General features: G+C 42.4%; 1 long non-coding RNA gene across 1 annotated transcript; it reads left to right on the top strand.

The window, feature by feature from the left end:
- Positions 1-12754: 12754 nt before the first annotated feature.
- LOC309495652 lies at positions 12755-14216 on the top strand. Its single transcript, XR_014204758.1, has 3 exons — positions 12755-13018; positions 13356-13409; positions 13530-14216. It is a non-coding gene; the product is annotated as an uncharacterized lncRNA (long non-coding RNA).
- The last annotated feature ends 7268 nt before the right edge of the window (positions 14217-21484 follow it).

Genomic DNA, 21484 nt, shown 5'->3' with positions numbered 1-21484 from the left:
TCCATATGTCCAGTCCCCATTGTGACCTCCAGAAATTAAGATCCTCTACAGTTGAGTGGCATTCTTGGAGGAAACAAAAATCTGATTTGAATTGTTTGAGATATAAGAAAACAGCCTTTCGCTTAGTATGATTTCTTAGCCCTCTAGCATTTAAAGAAACAACAGATAAAGACATGAAGTAAAAGAAAGGAAATTTAAAAGAAAGAAAAAACAAACAAAATTGAATAGACCTAGATAAGCAAAACAAGTAACTTGTTGTAAAGAACTTTAACCGGTCAAGAAATGAGCATGACGAGAACCGCAACTCAAAAAATATGAATAAGATATTGAAATACAGTATGAAATTCCAATTAAGCAATACTTTCAATGAAATTTGAGAACATAAGTATACCAGATCAATTAGGTCATTATGAGACTGTATTGTATTATTCAAGCCAGACAACACAAATGTCTGAAACATAGGCTACTAAAACGTCTCAATATAAAAAATTTAATAAAAACTGTAACACTTTCAAAAATAGAACTATTTAAACCACGTGAAAAGGCAGCATTTTAAATGTCTTACATAACCAAGAGTGTAGTACCGCCAGATGTGTCTTCAGTGTCCTGGGAAGAACTGTAGACTGTGATGATAGGCCAGAACCAGCCAAGAGGATGGAAGCAATATTAACGTCAAAAGACGATCAGAATAAACGAAAAACCCATTAGTCAGGAGGGAATACTTCAGATCCCTCTACAAAAGCTCTTCCACCCACAAAGTGGGCTCGCTTGTTCTCTTTTCTCGCCTTTTCCACGACGGGCCATAGCTTGTTTCTTCGTTCTCTATCCGCAGGAGACAGATCCTCGGAAATTTTCAGGTTATTGTTTTTAAGAAAATGCGAATCTTTAGCAGCGCGCCAGACCGCGTCGCGTTGAAAACGGGAGGTAAACTGGACGATAATTCCTCTGGGCTTGCTGTCGTTCAGTCGTTTACGACCCAGGCGATGAACGGTGTCCACAGCATCTGGGAGTTTGTCTTTCGCGTCTGGCAGAAGGTGCTGGCAAACGTCGATGATCTTATTTCGGACATCTTCTCGTTCACTTTCCGGTACCCCATGAACTCTAAGACTCCACCGACGTGAGTAAGCCTCAAGGTGCAGAAGCCGTTTCTCCTGTTCATGCGAATTAAACTCGACTCTTTTGGCAAGTGACTCAGTCGCGCCGATTTTGACTTTCAAATCTTTTACTTCGGCACTCATAAAGTCAATGACATCTTTCACTTCAGAAATCTGCCTGGTATTTTCGTTAATCGCTTCTTTCATACTAGCGATCACACGTGAGTTTTCCCCTACCATCTTTTCCAAAGCATCCGAGCGATTATTAATCAGCCTCGAAAGCTCTCCGATTTGTGAGAGAATGGCAGTTGTGTCAGCACTCTCGGTCTTGCGTTGTTTGATGGCAGGGGGCTTACTTGGGGTTTCTGGAAGACAGGGGAATTCTTCCTCACACAGCATGAATTCTGCGGAGTCAATGTCGTGGATCAAGTAGTCATGCATGTTGTCCATCTGAAGTTGTTGGCGGACTTGACATGCCTCATTTATAACAGTTTTGCTAGCATTAGCAGCCGCTTGAGGTCCATTCTTACTTTTTCTTTTCTCAGATTTTCCCATTTTGACAGCCAACGCAACAACCTGTTAGATGTGATCTGGTACAAATTATGAGTCCAAAAACTTTTCCTACTGCATTACAAGCCAAAATAAACAATTAAGTTTGCGGAACTCCTCAAAATGTGACTGATCAGAGCGCCATCTTGGACCGCCCCCTATAGTTTGTTATAGATTTTAGGCTTGTTCGACTTCATGCAGCTCTGCGCAGACCGATCGGCGGCTGACTTGAAGCAGTGCATGCCGGTTAGAAATTTTGTCCGACTTGATGCAGCGCCGACGCCACGTGACTGTGACGTGTGCCATCAAAGTACCGCGAGAGCGATTTGAGAGTAGCCGGAGAACTCAGCCAGCGCAGCTTCTCAAGAGCGGCTGCACGAGGGCTGATGACGACACAGCTGTTCCATGATTGGCCGGATTCACCGCATGACAACGATCACGTGTGTTTCGTGTTTATTCGAACACCTTTAGAATCAGAATCAGAATCAGAAAGAGCTTTATTGCCAAGTGTGCTTGCACCCACAAGGAATTTTTCTTGGTACTGAAGCTTCCAGTGCACATATACAAATACAAATACAACAAGAAACATAGTAATACAAATTCTAAGAATAAAATATATAAAAAAATAAAATAAAATAAAATAGTATAAAAAGTAAAAAAAAGGGGTCACAGTTGGGTTTAGTCTGAATAAACATTTACAGATTATGAACATATTTACAGTATTTTGAGAAGTATGAATAATATAAATATAAATATCACCTGAGTTAGAGAATATTACACTAGACAGTGGGAGTCTAGTGCATGTTACAGATTATGAACATATTTACAGTATTTTGAGTAGTATGAATAATATAAATATAAATATCACCTGAGTTAAGAGAATATTGCACTAGACAGTGGGAGTATTGCACTTGCAGGCATATGCCTTGGGGGGCATGTTAAGTGTTCAGAAGGGAAATGGCCTGTGGAAAGAAACTGTTCCTGTGCCTGGATGTTCTTGTGGCCAGTGATCTGTGTCGCCGTCCTGACGGTAACAGTTCAAACAGGGGGTGTCCAGGGTGAGTGGAGTCTGTGATGATTTTACCTGCTCTCTTCCTCACTCTGGAAGAGTACAGGTCCTGGAGGGTTGGCAGGGGGGCACCAATAATCCTCTCTGCTGTCCGGACTGTCCGTTGTAGTCTCCTGATGTCCGATTTGGTAGCTGAACCAAACCAGACAGTGATGGAAGTGCTTAAAACAGACTCAATGACGGCTGAGTAGAACTGGATCAGCAGCTCCTGTGGCAGATTGAACTTCTTCAGCTGGCGAAGGAAGTACAGTCTCTGCTGGGCCTTTTTCACAATGGAGTCAATGTGATTTGCCCACTTCAGGTCCTGAGAGATGGTAGAGCCCAGGAACCTGAATGACTCCACTGCTTCCACAGTGCTGTTCATGATGGTGAGAGGGGGGAGTGCTGGGGATTTTCTCCTGAAATCCACAATCATCTCCACTGTTTTGAGCGTGTTCAGCTCAAGGTTGTTATAGCTGCACCAGACAGCCAGCTGTTCAACCCCCAGTCTGTAAGCAGACTCGTCACCATTTTGGATGAGACCGATGACGGTGGTGTCGTCTGCAAATTTCAGGAGCTTGACAGAGGGGTCTTTAGAAGTGCAGTCATTAGTGTACAGGGAGAAGAGCAGTGGGGAGAGAACGCACCCTTGGGGGGCGCCAGTGCTGATGGTGAGGGTCCTGGATGTGAGCTTCCCCAGTCTCACTCGCTGCTGCCGGTCTGTCAGGAAGCTGGAGATCCACTGACAGATTGAGGATGGCATGGAGAGCTGAGTCAGTTTGGCTGTGAGAAGATCAGGGATGATGGTATTGAAGGCCGAACTGAAGTCCACAAATAAGATCCGTGCATAAGTCCCAGGTCTGTCAAGATGTTGCAGGATATAGTGCAGTCCCATGTTGACTGCATCATCCACAGACCTGTTTGCTCTGTAAGCAAACTGAAAGGGATCCAGAAGGGGTCCAGTGATGTCCTTCAGATAGGCCAACACCAGTCTTTCAAACGACTTCATGACCACAGACGTGAGAGCGACAGGTCTGTAGTCATTAAGTCCAGTGATTTTAGGTTTTTTGGGAACCGGAATGATAGTGGAGCGTTTGAAGCAGCAGGGAACTTCACACTGCTCCAATGATCTGTTGAAGATCTGCGTGAAGACTGGGGCCAGTTGGTCAGCGCAGGCTTTTAGACAAGCAGATGAGATGCCGTCTGGGCCTGAAGCTTTCCTAGTCTTCTGTTTTTTGAAGACTCGGCTCACGTCCTCCACACAGACCTTAAGCTCAGGTTGGATGGCAGAAGGGGGGAGGAGAGGGGTTGCAGGAGGTGATGGTGGATGTGTGAAGTGCACATCAGAGCGGGTGTGAGGTGTGAGTCTGGGCTTCTCAAACCTGCAATAGAATGCATTGAGAGTGTCAGCCAGTTGTTGATTCTCCACAGATCGGGGGGATGGTGATTTGTAGTTGGTGATGTTCCTCAGGCCTCTCCAGACTGATGCCGGGTCGTTGGCTGAAAACTGGTTTTTCAGCTTTTCAGAGTAGCTTCTTTTAGCAACTCTGATCTCCTTTGTCAGTCTGTTTCTGTCCTGGTTATACAAGATTTTATCCCCACTTCTGTAAGCATCCTCTTTGGCATGACGAAGCTGTTTGAGTTTCCCAGTAAACCATGGTTTATCATTAGTGAATGATAAGAATGTCCTGGTAGGAATGCATGTATCCTCACAGAAACTGATATATGATGTTACAGTATCTGTGAGCTCATCCAGATCGGTGGCTGCAGCTTCAAAAACAGTCCAATCAGTGCAATCGAAGCAGGCCTGTAGATCCTGCTCTGCTTCGTTGGTCCATCTTTTTACAGTCCTTATTACAGGTTTAGCTGATTTCAGTTTCTGCCTGTAGGTCGGTATAAGATGAACCAAACAATGATCAGAGAGCCCCAAAGCTGCCCGTGGGACGGAGTGATACGCATTCTTTATCGTGGTGTAACAGTGGTCCAATATATTACTGTCTCTGGTAGGACATGTAACATGCTGTCTGTATTTTGGCAGTTCACGGGAGAGATTTGCTTTGTTAAAATCCCCAAGAATGATTAAAAGAGAGTCTGGGTACCTTTGTTCCATTTCAGCTATATGTTCAGCCAGCTGTTGTATCGCCGCGCTCACACACGCGTCTGGAGGAATGTAAACATTCGCGAGAATGAATGAGGAAAACTCCCGCGGCGAGTAGAAAGGTTTACAGTTTATGAAATGTGCCTCTAAATTAGGAGAGCACATCTTCTTCAGTGTTGTTACATCTGAACACCAACTTTCGTTAATGTAGAAACACAATCCACCACCTCTCGTTTTCCCCGTTAGTTCCGCGATGCGATCCGCTCGGAACAGCTGAAAGCCCGGCAGATGTAGTGCGTTGTCCGGTATGGCTTCACTCAGCCAGGTTTCAGTGAAGCACAGAGCAGCGGAGTTTAAAAAATCCTTGTTAGTGCGGGTGAGGAGAAGAAGTTCGTCCATTTTGTTAGGAAGAGATCGGAGATTCGCAAGATGAATACTGGGGAGTGCAGTACGGAGGCCGCGCTCGCGGAGTTTAACCAGCGCGCCAGCGCGCTTCCCGCGTTTGCGTCTGACCGCGCGTTTGAACAACACCGCTGCCCCTCCGACGAGAATGTCCAGTAAAACGTCTGAGTAATCAAAATCTGTAAAAAAGTTGTCTGGTGTGTGTTTCCTAATGTCCAGTAGTTCGTCTTTGGTGAAACTGATAGGAAAAGAATGACTAAACGCAGAACAAACCAACAAAAACAACACAATAACTGGAGAGCTCCACACCGAGGCAGCCATCCGCGGCGCCATCTTGGATATTAGTTACACTAAAGCTCACAAATCAGTTTTTTATAACAGTAAACACTCTTTTCATGTAGTTGCGATGTTATATTGTGTAATGTTTATCAAATTAAAACTGATTAAAAAACGTAGACTCCACTTCATTGATAGTAGCTTATGTTGAACTTTATTCTTGTTCAAACAGACGTTGTATGAAGCAGTACATATAAGTATTGAATGAAAATGTCTCTGAAACATCTGTGCATTATTAGGCAAATATTGCATTTATTTCACTTCAGCTGTGGTAAATGCAAACACCACGTGAGCGGTCACTACGGGAACCAGAAAGTGTCCGACTTCACGTCTCCGTTTGCAGCTCCTCCCCGCCTGCACGCGGCTACTCTCGCCGATCGGTTACATCCAGCCGCAGCCGATGTCGAACACACCTAGAGAGAGCTTTGTCTGATGACAGGTGCAGACAGCGTGCAGACAGCAGCATATTGATTTAGAACGCCAACTTTTGTCTACAGACGCAAATAGACAAAATGTAGTAAAATAAAGACCTAAATGTTTTCACCACAAGTCTGAAAGAAGGCATTGAAGACAAATAGCCCAAAATCTCAAAATTGACCAGTGAAAAAAAAAAAAAAACGATGATTTTGCCTGCCGTGTCTCGCCTTAAATCACTTCACAGGCAAAAATTAAGGAAATTAGTTAAACAACAAGCCTACCTTTGTTGGTTTCATTTTACAAAACAAGACGCAAAAGTGCCTGGGTTTAGTTAGTGCTGGGCGGTTTGACCAAAAATTGATATCACGTTTTTTTTCAAAATTGTGCCGGTTTACGGTTTATGATGTTTTTTTTTTTTTTTATGCATAATCAGGTGTTCAATGCATTTTCTACTGGTTGAGGGAGGAATTACTGCAGTAAATTGACTTTAGTGAATATTGTAGAATAATTCCACACTAGTAATACAGGTTTGCATGGCCCCAGAAAATTATGCTGTTGTTTACAAATAAGAGCCATTCATGATTCTAATGAATTGAGGAATCAGAATGCAAAGACAATTGCAGTCAGAATACAGAACTTTTATTTTTATATTTTATTTTGAACAACACAATTAGAACAACTTGGAATACTTTTGCTAGTTCAAGTACAAGCCAGGAACATTACGTGCATTCAAGTAAATATAAAAAGAAAACTTGTCTTCCAAGACGTGTTTGCGGCTAAGGTGCTGGAGCAAATTGCTTGTGTTGCCGCCTTTGGCGAGAATTTTAGCCCGACAGCACTTGCATAAAATGGTTGTTTGGTCGACGTCGGATTTTTGGAAACCAAAAAACCTCCAAACAACAGACCCGGCTCCTCTTTTTGGCACAAGTTCTTCTGTGTCATGTTCTACTAATTCTTCAGCAGCATCCATCGTTCCTGTAACGTAACAGAGCACTGCTGTTTGTTTACCCTCACTCGTCGCTGCTTAGAAGTGCAACATGTAAAGGGTCCGTCTGAAACAGTGTCGCGCGGCGCAGCGTAACGTTCATTCCGAACGTTGTGTAATTTAATACACCGGTATGGCGGTTTATTAAAAATCAATATCGTAACGAAAATATAAACCGGTTTTTGGTTTGAACCGGTTTACCGCCCAGTACTATGTTCAAAACAATGATCTCAAATGATCTCATCATAGTCCAAAGAGTCACAGAGTTCCTTTTCAAATAACTTTTTGGCTAAAAAGCAGCTAGCAAAGTTAGCTGGCTAAAGGCCGCCAGAGCCTGCCACCCAGAGAGTCCTGTCGGAACCCCTAGCAACCATAGCAACCAATTACGTTCCGGAAAGAGGCTTTCTACAACTTGATTCAACAGTTCCATTTTTTTCGGAAAACAAATTAAACACACACACACCAGTCAACAATAAATCAGGTTTATATTAATAAACCAGGAACTGCTCGTAGACAGCACCGACAGCGTAGTCCAAGGCGTCCGATGTGATGGCGATGGGGGCTGTAGGAGAAGGATGCACCAGCATGGTGGCGTTCGCTAGGGCTGCCTTAGTGGCAGCAAAAGCCTCGTCTCTGCTCTCAGTCTTGTCCACAGCGTGCTTGGGTTTACCTTTCAAGGCCTCATGCAAGGGCATGAGCTGAGCGGCTCAAGGGATGAAGCGGTGGTAAAAATTGTCCAGTGGGTGTACCGGCACCTGATGATATCCCTGGATGAGGTCACCTTGCTAGCCAGGTGTGCTGAAAAATCCTGTATGTTTGGGACTGGGTATCGGTCGGGTGCCGTTGCCTCATTAAGCCGCCGGTAGTCACCACACGGGCGCCAGCTACCGCCAGGTTGGGGGACGAAGTGGAGGGGTGATGCCCCCGAACTGCTGTCCTCCAAAACACAATTCGACGTACCTCGTTCCATATGTGCGGATGGGGCTACCATCATAGAGGGGCCGTGGCTGTTGGTCACCATGTCCAAACGGGATGCAGGCAGGATGCTCCTCTGTGCTCCCGTGTCGCACAGAAAACGCAGTCCGGAGATGCTGTCGCGGATGAAAGGCAGCCTGCCTACACGGCCGACGCTCATGGCCACTACTGAGCGCCGACCCTGGCGTTTCCCGACCCGCCGAAACTGCATGGTGAATGGCATTTGTTAGCCTTGTTTCCAAACTTTGCATGGTAGAAACACAAGCCTGAAGGCTGTTGGGGGCCAGAAGAAAGCTGCCGACGAGAAGTGGTTGCAGCGATTAGTGTGGAGTCGTCCCGTGTCACCGAAGCGATGTGCGCGGGAAAAAGTGCGGCCGCACAATGTCCCTGACTCGCCAGGAAAAATGTATCAGCTTTTTGATAAATTTATCAGGACATTTTATTTATTACCTCTTCAGCCAGTCTCCGACAGTCAGTGATTGTGGTGTTGGCTATTGCAGCTCTCACTTGGGAAGGCAGCTGACGCAGGAAAAGCTGGATGAAAAGAAAATTTGGTCTATACTCGCCCAAAAGATCCAGCATACGGTCCATGAGCTCGGGGGGTTTGCTGTCACCCAGTCCTCGAAGGGAGAAAAGCCTGCGGGCTCTCTCAGCGTCCGACAGTTCAAACGTTTTCAACAGGTGGGCTTTGAGTGCTGTATACTTCTCAGTTGCCGAGGATTTGTAAGAAGGCTCACCACTCTGGATGCTGTTGAATTTCCAAGAGCCGACACAATGTATTATTATTTTATTGTATCCGCTGTGATCTCACGCAATGCGAACTGAGCTTCAGTCTGGGCGAACCATGCCGATGCCGACGATTCCCAGAATTCGGGGAGTTTGAGGGTGATAGCGTTCGCGGTCATGGTCATGTTGTGTCTCTGGATACTGTGGCAGGTTGATACGCCCACCTCCCCGTTGACTGTTTGGTTCTTCTTCTGATATGGTGAATTCTGGGGGGACGTGTGTAGTGAATGTGACATACATAATTCACCCTTGTTGTTAAGCGTAGTTCTATACACTGTTGATTATAAACGCAGCACTTTGTTCTTAGCGTGTTTCTTCATGACTGTTCAGGGATCGCGGTCCCTTTAATGGTCACCCATGTTCTGAATGTGTGGTGACGTGGGACGCTTGTCATCGCTATTTTGTTTCAGTGTTTTTCCTACTAAAAAATAAATGACACAAGCTGTGTGCTCAACGTGAGAAGTTGTCTCTTGCAATTTACTGCAATTACCACAACACAATTTATACACATAAAAACAATATATCAGAGTTTTAAAATCAAACATTTTAAAAGAGAACAATACATCAGTTTTGCAAACCAATGAGCATTAAGGTGTGTCGGCAGCAAGTCGTTTCCCATTGTGCTTTTGATCAGCGCAGTCGGTGGAGAGCAATTGCGCCAGACTGCAGAATCCGACAAGTCCGCCTCACCATCGCAAGAGTTTTTGACATACGTCAGCATGACATCAAGGTAAGGCGGACCACACTCGGACACATTTCTAACCGGCATGCATCTCGCGGTGATCGGTTCTGCGCAGCTATTGCTCATCTCAAACGAGCCTATTATTTCAGGTGAAGCCAGGTGCATCTCAAACAAGCCTACACACAAATCCAAGCACGAAAATCAGCCTTTTAAATTTCAACCGCCCGCTGGGCTCATTCATTCTGTTGTCTCATTCTTCATCGAGCAAGCAAGGATACGTGAGTATTGCGCTTAATTTAGCCTGCCTCAGCTAAATAAGATACGTAATTATTCAAACACAACTTCATTTTCTAATGTGACTAATGTAGCCTCGCTCGCACTATTTAGTTTTTAATTTGGTCTGCCATTTAGTCTCATTCGTTTCTTTGCTCCTCTGGATTTGTTGATGTTTCCTGGACTGATTCTGGTTACCGACCTTTATCGCCCGGCTTTACAGAACCAGGTTTTGTTCATTAAATGTTCTGATCTGCCTTTGCTTTTTATGTTTTATTTATTATGTTTTATATTGTATCCGCTGTGATCTCACGCAATGCGAACTGAGCTTCAGTCTGGGCGAACCATGCCGATGCCGACGATTCCCAGAATTCGGGGAGTTTGAGGGTGATAGCGTTCGCGGTCATGGTCATGTTGTGTCTCTGGATACTGTGGCAGGTTGATACGCCCACCTCCCCGTTGACTGTTTGGTTCTTCTTCTGATATGGTGAATTCTGGGGGGACGTGTGTAGTGAATGTGACATACATAATTCACCCTTGTTGTTAAGCGTAGTTCTATACACTGTTGATTATAAACGCAGCACTTTGTTCTTAGCGTGTTTCTTCATGACTGTTCAGGGATCGCGGTCCCTTTAATGGTCACCCATGTTCTGAATGTGTGGTGACGTGGGACGCTTGTCATCGCTATTTTGTTTCAGTGTTTTTCCTACTAAAAAATAAATGACACAAGCTGTGTGCTCAACGTGAGAAGTTGTCTCTTGCAATTTACTGCAATTACCACAACACAATTTATACACATAAAAACAATATATCAGAGTTTTAAAATCAAACATTTTAAAAGAGAACAATACATCAGTTTTGCAAACCAATGAGCATTAAGGTGTGTCGGCAGCAAGTCGTTTCCCATTGTGCTTTTGATCAGCGCAGTCGGTGGAGAGCAATTGCGCCAGACTGCAGAATCCGACAAGTCCGCCTCACCATCGCAAGAGTTTTTGACATACGTCAGCATGACATCAAGGTAAGGCGGACCACACTCGGACACATTTCTAACCGGCATGCATCTCGCGGTGATCGGTTCTGCGCAGCTATTGCTCATCTCAAACGAGCCTATTATTTCAGGTGAAGCCAGGTGCATCTCAAACAAGCCTACACACAAATCCAAGCACGAAAATCAGCCTTTTAAATTTCAACCGCCCGCTGGGCTCATTCATTCTGTTGTCTCATTCTTCATCGAGCAAGCAAGGATACGTGAGTATTGCGCTTAATTTAGCCTGCCTCAGCTAAATAAGATACGTAATTATTCAAACACAACTTCATTTTCTAATGTGACTAATGTAGCCTCGCTCGCACTATTTAGTTTTTAATTTGGTCTGCCATTTAGTCTCATTCGTTTCTTTGCTCCTCTGGATTTGTTGATGTTTCCTGGACTGATTCTGGTTACCGACCTTTATCGCCCGGCTTTACAGAACCAGGTTTTGTTCATTAAATGTTCTGATCTGCCTTTGCTTTTTATGTTTTATTTATTATGTTTTATTTATTATACTTAAAATAAATTTGTATATTATTCTATCTAGTTTTTTTTTCTTTTTTTCACAAATGTAGCATATGACTTTTGGAAGTGCAATTTGATTACCATATGCAGTTTTAATAAAGTTGAATTAACATAACCTTCTGTCATTTTTACTCGTCATGTACACTTGCAGGTGTTGATTATAATTAGGCTAATTTACTGATAGCCCCATTAACTAATAATAAGGATAACAAATATTTAAAAGTATAGAATTATCTAACATCTGACTAATTAAAAATTAACCTCAAAACATAAAATGCTAAATGGGGGATATATAGGCCTATCTAGCATAAAATTATTTATTTATTTTAAATTGTCAGAACGTCATCTCTCAGTTGCTGAATGTCGCGCAACAACGTTGCTACAGCCCTGTCGCATCTTACAATTCTACGTTGTTACAATGTTGCGAGCACGTAGACAGCGGCGTTGCCATAGCAGAAATTCAACATGCCACAGACGTTGCCATAACGTAAATGTGTTTGCTGGGTTCACACACGAATGACGATTTTCAGATTCACATTCATGGATAAACTCGTAAATTTAAAAAATGCGAAAGTTTTTGTGCACAGTTATATCTACAAATTGTGTTTTGCATTTATGTATTTTATGAATATATAATTTTATTTTGCGCATGTGAATTACTTTTTGTGAAAATATATATTTTTCACGAACGTGAATTGTTTTTTGTGCAATTATTAAATTAGCTACGCATGTGTGCACTGTTTTATTAATGAATTGTTTTGAATTATTAATGAGACCGATCTGCTTCTAAAAGGTTAAGATTTTTATTTATTTATTTATTTATTTTGCCCCTCCATGGGGACTGAGTGTGGAAACGGAGGAGCTGATTCAGCCTCTATGTCTTCAGCAGAAGAAAGAAATGCATACAGATTTGAAACAATTTGAGGGAGAGTAAATTATGACAGAATTTTCATTTTTAAGTGAACTATCCCTTTAACAGAAATTAACTGTTGGCATATTTGTTTCACATCAATAATGTCCAGTTTGTCCTGTTGGACATGGCACACAACAATATTGCTCTGAGCCATGTTTTCAGTCTCCTAAGAGCACTGGAACTTCTTTCAGCCTCAGCTGATGAGACTGGGATGACAAGGGTTTCAACTTCATCAAACAGTCCTCTCATTTCAACAAGACCAAGCAATGTTGTGTTTTTATGTTTTATGGGGACTTTTTACATACATAATAATTGTATAATGTACAAACTGTATATTATATCCCCCTACACTAACCCTGCCTATCACAGAAAACGTACTCGGTTACTAACTGTGATGGCCACAGCCATGGCCTCACAACCAGTTCAAGAGCGGTAGCTTCATGCACTTATATTTTTCCTGAGTTTATGCTGTTTTTCTTTAGGATTAGTTTATATACGTTTGTTCCATACACATTATATATTTGTTGCAAATATTTATTTAGTTACAAATAACTCACAGGACACGTAGTTCATTTCACATACATTAGGCTACTTTATTTAGTTGACCATACAGAAGTATATTTTTCCAGCACCTGCCCTTTTGCCCCTTGGTGCCCAAAGTGCCCTTTTGTCAAGGCAAAATTTCCTCTCCTTTTTTTTTTTAATTAAAGGCCCTTTTGTGGATGCCTGCCCAATCTAACTATTAGTAAAATTAATGAATAATAATTTAGCCGTAAATAAAATGACCCACATGATGACCTTTCACCTTACGAACTCAACCGGGACGATTCCTCACGCTGCACGCGCATTTTTTAATTTCGCGCGGCTACACGCACTACCAGAGGATATCTTCAACTCTGCGGCTGCTGGTAAGTGGTGTTTCATTCTCAGCGAAGTGCTTTTGATGTTTGTTTACTTATTATTATTATTTTACAAGAACGACGTGAAGAGAGCATGCAGACAGAGATGTTGTTTATATTGCTGTGTGTAGGCTGTAGAAGTAACGTTAGCTTGCTGTTTGAGAGAGACAAGTTTCAGAGGGTCTGGTCTTTTTATGTTATTTGACTAAAAACTATTATTTATACTTTAAACTATTGTTATTATTTCTACAGTATTAATAATAAAAAAAAAAACGTAGAGTGCCTTAAAAATTATTATCACAACACTGGTAAGGCTTACCAGTATCTTATGTTTTGTTGTGTGCAGCAGCCTCTGTGAACATCTCCCCTAGCAGCCTGGGCAGAGTCAGCTTTACAGCAGGTCAGTGAGCTAGTGAACCAGTTCCAAACACTGTCAGCAATCTTTACATCTTGTCATGGTCCCATAAAAATTGTTTAATCAGCTAATATATCTCCTATATGTTTGTTTTAATGTCTACAGTCTCAGATCAGCTCCAGCAGTATCATCATCATCATCATCATCAGCAGCAGCAGCAGCAGCAGCAGTAGCAGCAGTAACAACAACAACAGCAAAGGCAGCAAACTCACTTAAGGACTTTAGTAAGAATTTACCAGAAACAGGTACCACATTAATGTTAAAAATCTTGTAAAGTATTAATTGCTGTATTTTTTCTGTTTGCTTTGTTTTTATTTTCATTGTATAAATGTAACTCCTGTATTTTTGTAAATCAGTTTATGCCATGAAAGTAGCCACAGATGCTGACATGGCATTAAATAAAACTGTACTGTACTGTACGAAACATGGGCCACGTTGATTTTGTCCTACACAGTTTACTATTACAGCTGTTCTTTATTATTCTGTTTAACAGAGAAGAAAAATCCATCAGGTTGGGACAACTTAAGATACTTCAGTTTCTAATCCCAGAGTTATTAATAGGTGCACATACATTTTTTTTTTTTTTTACTCTTAAACTTAAAATTAGTCTTTTCTGTTCTGTTTCTTTTTCAAAACTGCATCAATGCATTTGCTGCCGTATCGATACAGAATCATCCATATTGATATATTGCTGTATTGATATTTTGAGCACAGCCCTATTTAAAGCCTTGTTCCATGTGCCCCCTTTTATACTTTGAGCACCTGCCCCTCCAGAGGTCTCTGCACGGCCCTGAGGCTATGTAACGTTAATCATGTGGATTTTTTAAACTCAAATATAGTTGTGAAGAGAGAGTACAGGTTTAGCCTGACATTGTAAAGAAATCAAAAAAGTACACATGGAAAAAATAGCTGCACAATGTGCTTAGTCCGGAGGTTTATTTATTTCTGTGAGATTTTCCATGACCATGTGCATACATACAGGTGTTGTATTGCTTGAATGCAGTATTTGAGTGCAATATTTTAGATTTTCTTTATTAGCTGTTTTTTTATGTATTATTGTTTTGCACTGGAAAGAAAGTTAACTATAATGGAAGTATAATTATATAAATATATTTGCACTACACTTCCTTAAAATGTTGTCTAATTAAATAAAAAATAATTTTTTTTGCACTGGAAAGAACATTCTAGAAGTCTAATTCTATTGAATAAGTTCGCACAAGGCTACAGAAAACTGTTGTGTTTATTTTTCTTCAAATGCAGTCTAAGCCGATGAGTTTTGAATGTTAGGCTATATGTTGTATTTGTTTAAGTTAAAAATAAAACGTATTATAAACTAAACAAATCCATGGTTCATTGTTGGCAAAATGATCATGATAGCCTTTATAGCCTAAATTTTCTTCCATGGGGGCATGTCACCGTGGATCTGAATCTCCTCCCCCACCCATTTATGGGTCAACAGGAGACCAGGGAAGCAAAATTGAGAGAGGAAGCTAACCGCCAGGAGTACCAGTTCAAAGCACTACAGCATCAGTTTCGCCTTTTGCAGCAGGAGATAGAGGTTCGCACATCTCCAGTACCAGAGCCTGCTTCCACAGTGCCAGATCCTTCTGAGGACTATGATTTGAATGGGGGTCATCCAAAAGCCCAAGCCCCACCCTCTATAGAGTCGATCCACCCCACCATGTCTTCAGCATGTCTTCAGCAGGTCAGTCTCAATCTTTTTATGAGCCTAGACTGGAAAAATTTACAGAAAATGATAATGTTGAACATTTTCTAATTACCTTTGAGAGAATTGCAGTGGCATGTCGGTGGCCAAAAGTGGACTGGGTTTTTCGTCTCCTCCCATTGTTGACGGGTAAGGCCAGAGGAGCCTATGTGCATATGGATGTAGATGATGCTCACGAATATGATAAAGTGAAAACAGCAATCCTGAAAAAATATGATATTAACCCTGAGACCTACAGGCAGAGGTTCAGATCTCTCTATGTGGAACCTGAGGAAAGCCCCAAGGAGCTGTATGTGAGGCTTAAAGAGCTGTATGTAAAATGGATTCAACCGCAAGGTAAAACACTTAATGAAATTAGTGAAATCCTGATCATGGAACAATTCTTGAGAATGCTGTCCCCTGAGCTTCAGGTTTGGGTAAAGGAGCATGGGCCGAAATCTGCTGCTGAAGTTGCCACACTTGCTGATGTGTTTGTTGCTGCCCGGAAAAAGGGCCAGCCATGGAGTAGTATGGGTGGGAAAGCTGGTAGGGACGGCCATAGGCCCATATCCCCTCAGTACCAACAGAGGCCGGCGCCAGGAGTGGGTAAGCCCCCCATGAGGGAGAACCAATATACACCACCTAGAGCTCCTAATAGAACGCCCATTTGCTACTTGTGTGGACAGGAAGGTCATGTTAAACCAATGTGCCCGAAGAATCCAGCCAAGCTGACCCAAATGTGTTTTATTCCACGCCAGAGTGCTATCCCTGAACCCAAAGGTAATCACACCATGAAAATGACTTGGGTTAAAATCAATGGGGAAAACCTCAGAGCCCTGATTGACACTGGCAGTACTCAGACCCTTGTACAGAGAAAATATGTACCAGCTAATGCTATCTGTACCATTGAGACTGTCCCTATTTGCTGTGTACATGGTGATGAGAAGCATTACCCCACTGCTGATATTTATCTGGAGATAGAGGGACAGATAATAATAATAATAATAATAATAATACATTTTATTTATGGGCGCCTTTCAGGGCACTCAAGGACACCTTACAATATAAAACAAGGCAATAAGTACAAAACATACAAAACACATTGATGCAACACATCATACAATCATTTCATTAAAAGCTATTCTAAAAAGATATGTTTTTATCTGAACTTTAAAACTGGAAATTGAATCCATTTGGCGAATGTGCAAGGGTAATGCATTCCACAGCTTAGGTGCCACACAACTAAAAGCTCTACCACCAAAGGAACTCATCTTGAAGTTTGGCACAGACAATAAGTCTGCAGAAGATGATCTCAAAGATCTAAGAGGTGTATACAAGTGAAGAAGATCTGACAAATATTGAGGTGCCAGATTATGAAGTGCTTTAAATGTAAGGAGTAATATTTTATAATGTACACGAAAATGAACAGGAAGCCAATGTAGATGGTAAAGAATTGGAGTTATGTGTTCGAAAGAACGTGTATGAGTTACAATTCTGGCTGCTGAATTCTATATTAACTGTAGTCTGTGAAGTTGTTTTTTCGGAATCTCGCATAAAAGGGAATTACAATAATCAAGCCTAGATGTAACCAAGGCATGAATAAGAACTTCAGTACACTGTTGAGAGAGTGAAGAACGAAGTCTAGTAATATTACGTAAATGAAAAGATGCAGTACGTGAAATATTATTAATATGGGAACTAAAAGAAAGCAAACCATCAAAAATAACGCCAAGACTTTTCACCTGGTTAGAAAAGTTAACCGGGCAATCATCAATGAGCAAGGGGAAAGATTGAGCTTTAGATAAAGCAGACCTAGATCCAACAAGAAGGGCTTCAGTTTTACCTGTATTTAACTTAAAAAAATTATTAGTCCACCGGCCAGTAGAAAGATGTATCTGTTAAATGTGGGAGTGGCGGATCACTTACCTTTCCCTGTAGTTTTGGGTGAAGATCTGCCAGTACTCTATGACTTGATAAAGCCGGTGCAAAGTTGTAATGTGGTCACGAGAGCACGAGCTAAGCAGGTGGACGCAGACTCCATAGCCCTCAGTGCCTTGCCCTTCTATAATGAAGAGATTGAGAGATGTCCCGGGAAAGCTCACAAGACTCGTAGTCAGAGGAGGCAAGACAAATTTCAGGGCACGGCTATACAATCATCAGCTGAGGCTGCTCCAGACATATCTCTGGGTTTTCAAATACCTACAGATATAATGCAAATGCAGGAAAATGATCCAACCTTGTCTACCCTTTTGCAGAGAGCACGAGGAAGGAAGCAGGAGACTAATACTAATGGTGAGCAAAATGAGTATGTCCTACAGAACGGTGTTCTTTACCATCAGAATGGCCAGGTGAAGTAGCTAGTGGTCCCACAGGTGGCCCGTGAAATAGTACTTAACTTGGGTCACTCCATTCCCTGGGCGGGCCACTTAGGGAAACATAAGACCACAGCTCGCATTAAGCGCCATTTCTACTGGCCAGGTTTGCAAACTGATGTTGCCCAGTTCTGTGGAAGCTGCTCTCAGTGCCAAAAGACATCAATGAAAAGTCCCTCCAAAGCTCCACTTCAACCTCTCCCAGTTACAAGTATCCCCTTTGAGCGTCTTGGCATGGACATTGTTGGTCCGGTGGAGAAAAGTAAAACAGGAAATCGCTTCATGTTGGTAGTAACCGACTATGCAACCAAATATCCAGAAGTCTTCCCATTGAAATCAGTTAAAGCAAAAACTGTGGCTTTTTCCTTGGTGCATTTTTTCTCAAGAGTTGGTTTCCCTTGTGAGATTTTAACGGACCAAGGCACTAATTTCATGTCTGAACTTTTGAAACAGGTTTACCAACTCCTTGGCATAAAGAGGGTGCGCACTACGCCCTACCACCCCCAAACAGATGGGCTGACAGAGCGGTTCAATCAGACCCTCAAGCAAATGCTCCGTAAGTTTGTGAATGAGACTGGATCTGACTGGGATCACTGGCTCCCCTACCTCCTCTTTGCATATAGGGAGGTACCTCAGGCTTCCACAGGTTTTTCCCCTTTGAATTACTCTATGGTCATGAGGTGAGGGGTCCTCTGGCCTTATTGAGGGACACTTGGGGAGGAGATCAGAAGAAGGAAGGGACCATTAATGTAATCTCATATGTTGTCCAGATGAGAGAGAAACTGCAGCGAATGGGGGAACTAGCCCAGACACACATGCTGGAAGCCCAAAAGCACCAAAAGACTTGGTATGACAAGTCAGCTCGACAGCGAGGCTTTCAACCGGGCCAGAAAGTCTTGGTTATGTTGCCTACCAGTGACAGTAAGCTCCTTGCAAGCTTATATGACGGAGCTAATGTAATGAGGGGAGCCACCGGCAGAGTGCAGCGCAAGGTGATGGATGTCTACGAAAATGCTCACTACGTTCACTGTTATGCTCATCAGCTGAATCTCATCATGCAGCAGGCAACGTCACACATCCCCAAAATCGGCACTTTTTTTTCCGATCTTGCAGGATTTTCTGCTTTTTTCTCCAGGTCACCCAAGCGAACCACCGTGCTTGACCAAGTGGTTGCCCATGACTTCCCAGAGCCTCTACAACACGGTGGAACTTCCACAGTCGCGTTGTGAACACAGTGTACGAACACAGGGATGACCTCCTAAAGTGTTTTCAGATCATCAGAGACGATGGAAACTTTGATCCCATTCCCATAACTGTCAGAGAGGCTGGGGGCTTTGTGAGGATGCTTGAAGACGGGGCTTTCTGTTTTTTTCTGGCACTGTTCCACAAGATTATGCCACACGTGGACATGCTGTTCAACCAGCTGCAGAAAAGGAACATCGACCCTGTCTTCATTAAAGCACTTGTCCAGAGGTTCACAGACAGCATGCAAACGATCAGGTAAATAACTGTATTTACTATTGGCTGATAAAGCTTTTGTTTTTAGAAATGTGATTTGCTTATTTCCAGCTGTGTGTCTAAATGTGCCTAGTCATCCAATTGGATGGTTATTATAGAGCCCATTACAATTATGTGTTTTAGTATTTTAAAAGCAAAGAGACCATTAGATTTGGATAATAATGCAGGTAAAGTAGTTTCTAACAACAGGCTTATTCAGGTATCCACCAGGTCAATTTTTAGAAGAGGCCTAGTTGTTATTAAAGATTAACTTTATTGTCATTTAGACTATAATTTACACAGGAAAAATGCATATCAGAATGCATCCAGCTCATAAATATAATAGAACAATGATAGACATTTAATTATGTGCCTTACAGGTTACTAGCTGCTAGACATAGCCCTTATGTGTGTATACGAGTCACCCTTATGAAAAAGAAGTATACTTCAAAGGGGACATATCATGCTAAATGCACTTTTTTAGCCCTTAAATGCATTTTGTTGTATATTTGGAGTGTTTAGAAGTACAGAAAAGATGAAATTATTCTCTTCAGGTGCTTCGTTGATATCTTTATATTCTGTTTTGGTCATATTTTTCAACCGGTTCAGATTTTTCTGTTATCTATGACGTTTTTTGAACTATCACGTCACAGTATTTGCAGCGGAACTGCCAAATAAGGACATTGACTTCCGGCCCAACACTTCGAGCAATCCGCCATTATTATTTCTCGCTGCAATTTTGTAGTCCAAGCTAAAGGATGCAGAAGTTACGAGAGGGTAAGTTAAAATGTTCGGTTGTTGGATGTAGTAACCCACACGCTTCATTACACCGTCTAATTTAGATGAACTGCCGCGCTTGTGACAGGAGCATGTTTAACTGAAAGAACGAGCAGAGAGAGAGACCCGGTCGTGCGCGCGCTCACTCTCTCTCTTCAGAGCCAGGCGAAAGTGTAAACAAGACTTCCCCGTCTCCAAACTAGACGCTGTCTCGCTCTCTCTCCCTCGGACATATTAATCAAAATAAATCGACACGGTGGTAAAAGGTCGGAAGACCAAAGTTTCATGTGTAAATACAGTACACACTAGGGGTGGCACGGTACATGAAAAAACATCCGAACCGTTCGGTTCGCTTGTCTCGGTTCGGTGCGTGTGTGCGTCGCGCGGTTCGCACGGTTCGACGCATGCGCAATGTAGCCTTGTGCCCGTGCTACTGCTAATACAATGCTAAATCATAAATCAGACAAATGTAGAATAACATTACAATGTCCAGCAATCGATTTAAATAGTACACTGGGTTTACTTAGACATTTAATGAGATCAACTCCACTAGGCTATATGTTGTTTTTTTCACGTGAATAAATAGGCTACATAGATCGACTGTTCCACGTACCGGTATGTACTTTAATGGTCCAGTGGCAGAACTTGCCAAGCGTGTCAAAGGTTCTGAGTTCTAATCTGCACTCGTATATATTTTTCTTTTTCATCAAAACCGATTATGTTTATCAGCGGTTGTATATCAAGCAGGGACAGATTTGTATGAATTTTGTTTTGTGATTTCATCGGAACGAATAGAGTAGCCTAGAGTCTCCTCAACGGACTGAAGCGCGCGTCTGAGTGAAGAATGTGCGGCCGCTGCGGTGTGTGCGCGAGCCACGAGAACACTGTATCAGCGCCACTGATCGCAACGGCAACGAGCACTTTGATCACTTGATTAAAAAAAACACATTTCAGCGCTAGATTGCTTCTTATTTAACAAACGAACGAAACGAATACTTTGCTAGTTAACTGGAAATGTTTTATTTATTTGTATTGGTACATCCGTGCTGGGACATAATATCAACCCTGGCAAAAAGTGGTGACAAATAACTGTCCGACACAGCCCACGGGAAATGAGAAGCTGCGTTTTGCAAACACACCCCATTTATGAAATAAATTAATTAATAATTAGATAATTCAGCTATATATCATATGCTGAAGTAAATTTTTGGAGTGTTAAAGATTAAAAGAAAAAACAACAACAAGAACCGTACAGAACCGAAAACCGTGACCCTAAAACCGTGATACGAACCGAACCGTGGGTTTTGTGAACCGTGCCACCCCTAGTACACACCATTGCGATACATCCATATGAAGACGTTGTTCTGCAGGTTCGTCGTCTTCATTTTCATCTCGCTCCGGCTCTGGCTCGAACATGTAAGGCTGGCTGGACAAGTCTTCCGTTGTTGACATTTTGTTAATAACGTGTGTATAAAAGTTTCTGTGCGCTAGATAATCCTATCTCTGCTACCAGACTACAAAAATGGCCGAACGGGGTGGAGTTGAACCGAGTGTCACCGCTACAACCTGGAGAGGGGGCGGGGTATGAAGTGTCTCAATATTATTTAAAGAGACCGCACCAAAACGAGTTGCTTTCAGAAGCACATTAGAAAAGGGGTAAAAAAGGGGCCTGTGGAGCTATAATAATGAGGAATTCAGACCCAAGCATT

Source organism: Leuciscus leuciscus, assembly GCF_965113295.1.
Source record: "Leuciscus leuciscus genome assembly, chromosome: 3".
Lineage (NCBI taxonomy): Eukaryota > Metazoa > Chordata > Actinopteri > Cypriniformes > Leuciscidae > Leuciscus > Leuciscus leuciscus.
The sequence above is the reverse complement of the archived record's forward strand: the minus strand, read 5'-3'. Positions and strand labels throughout refer to the sequence as shown.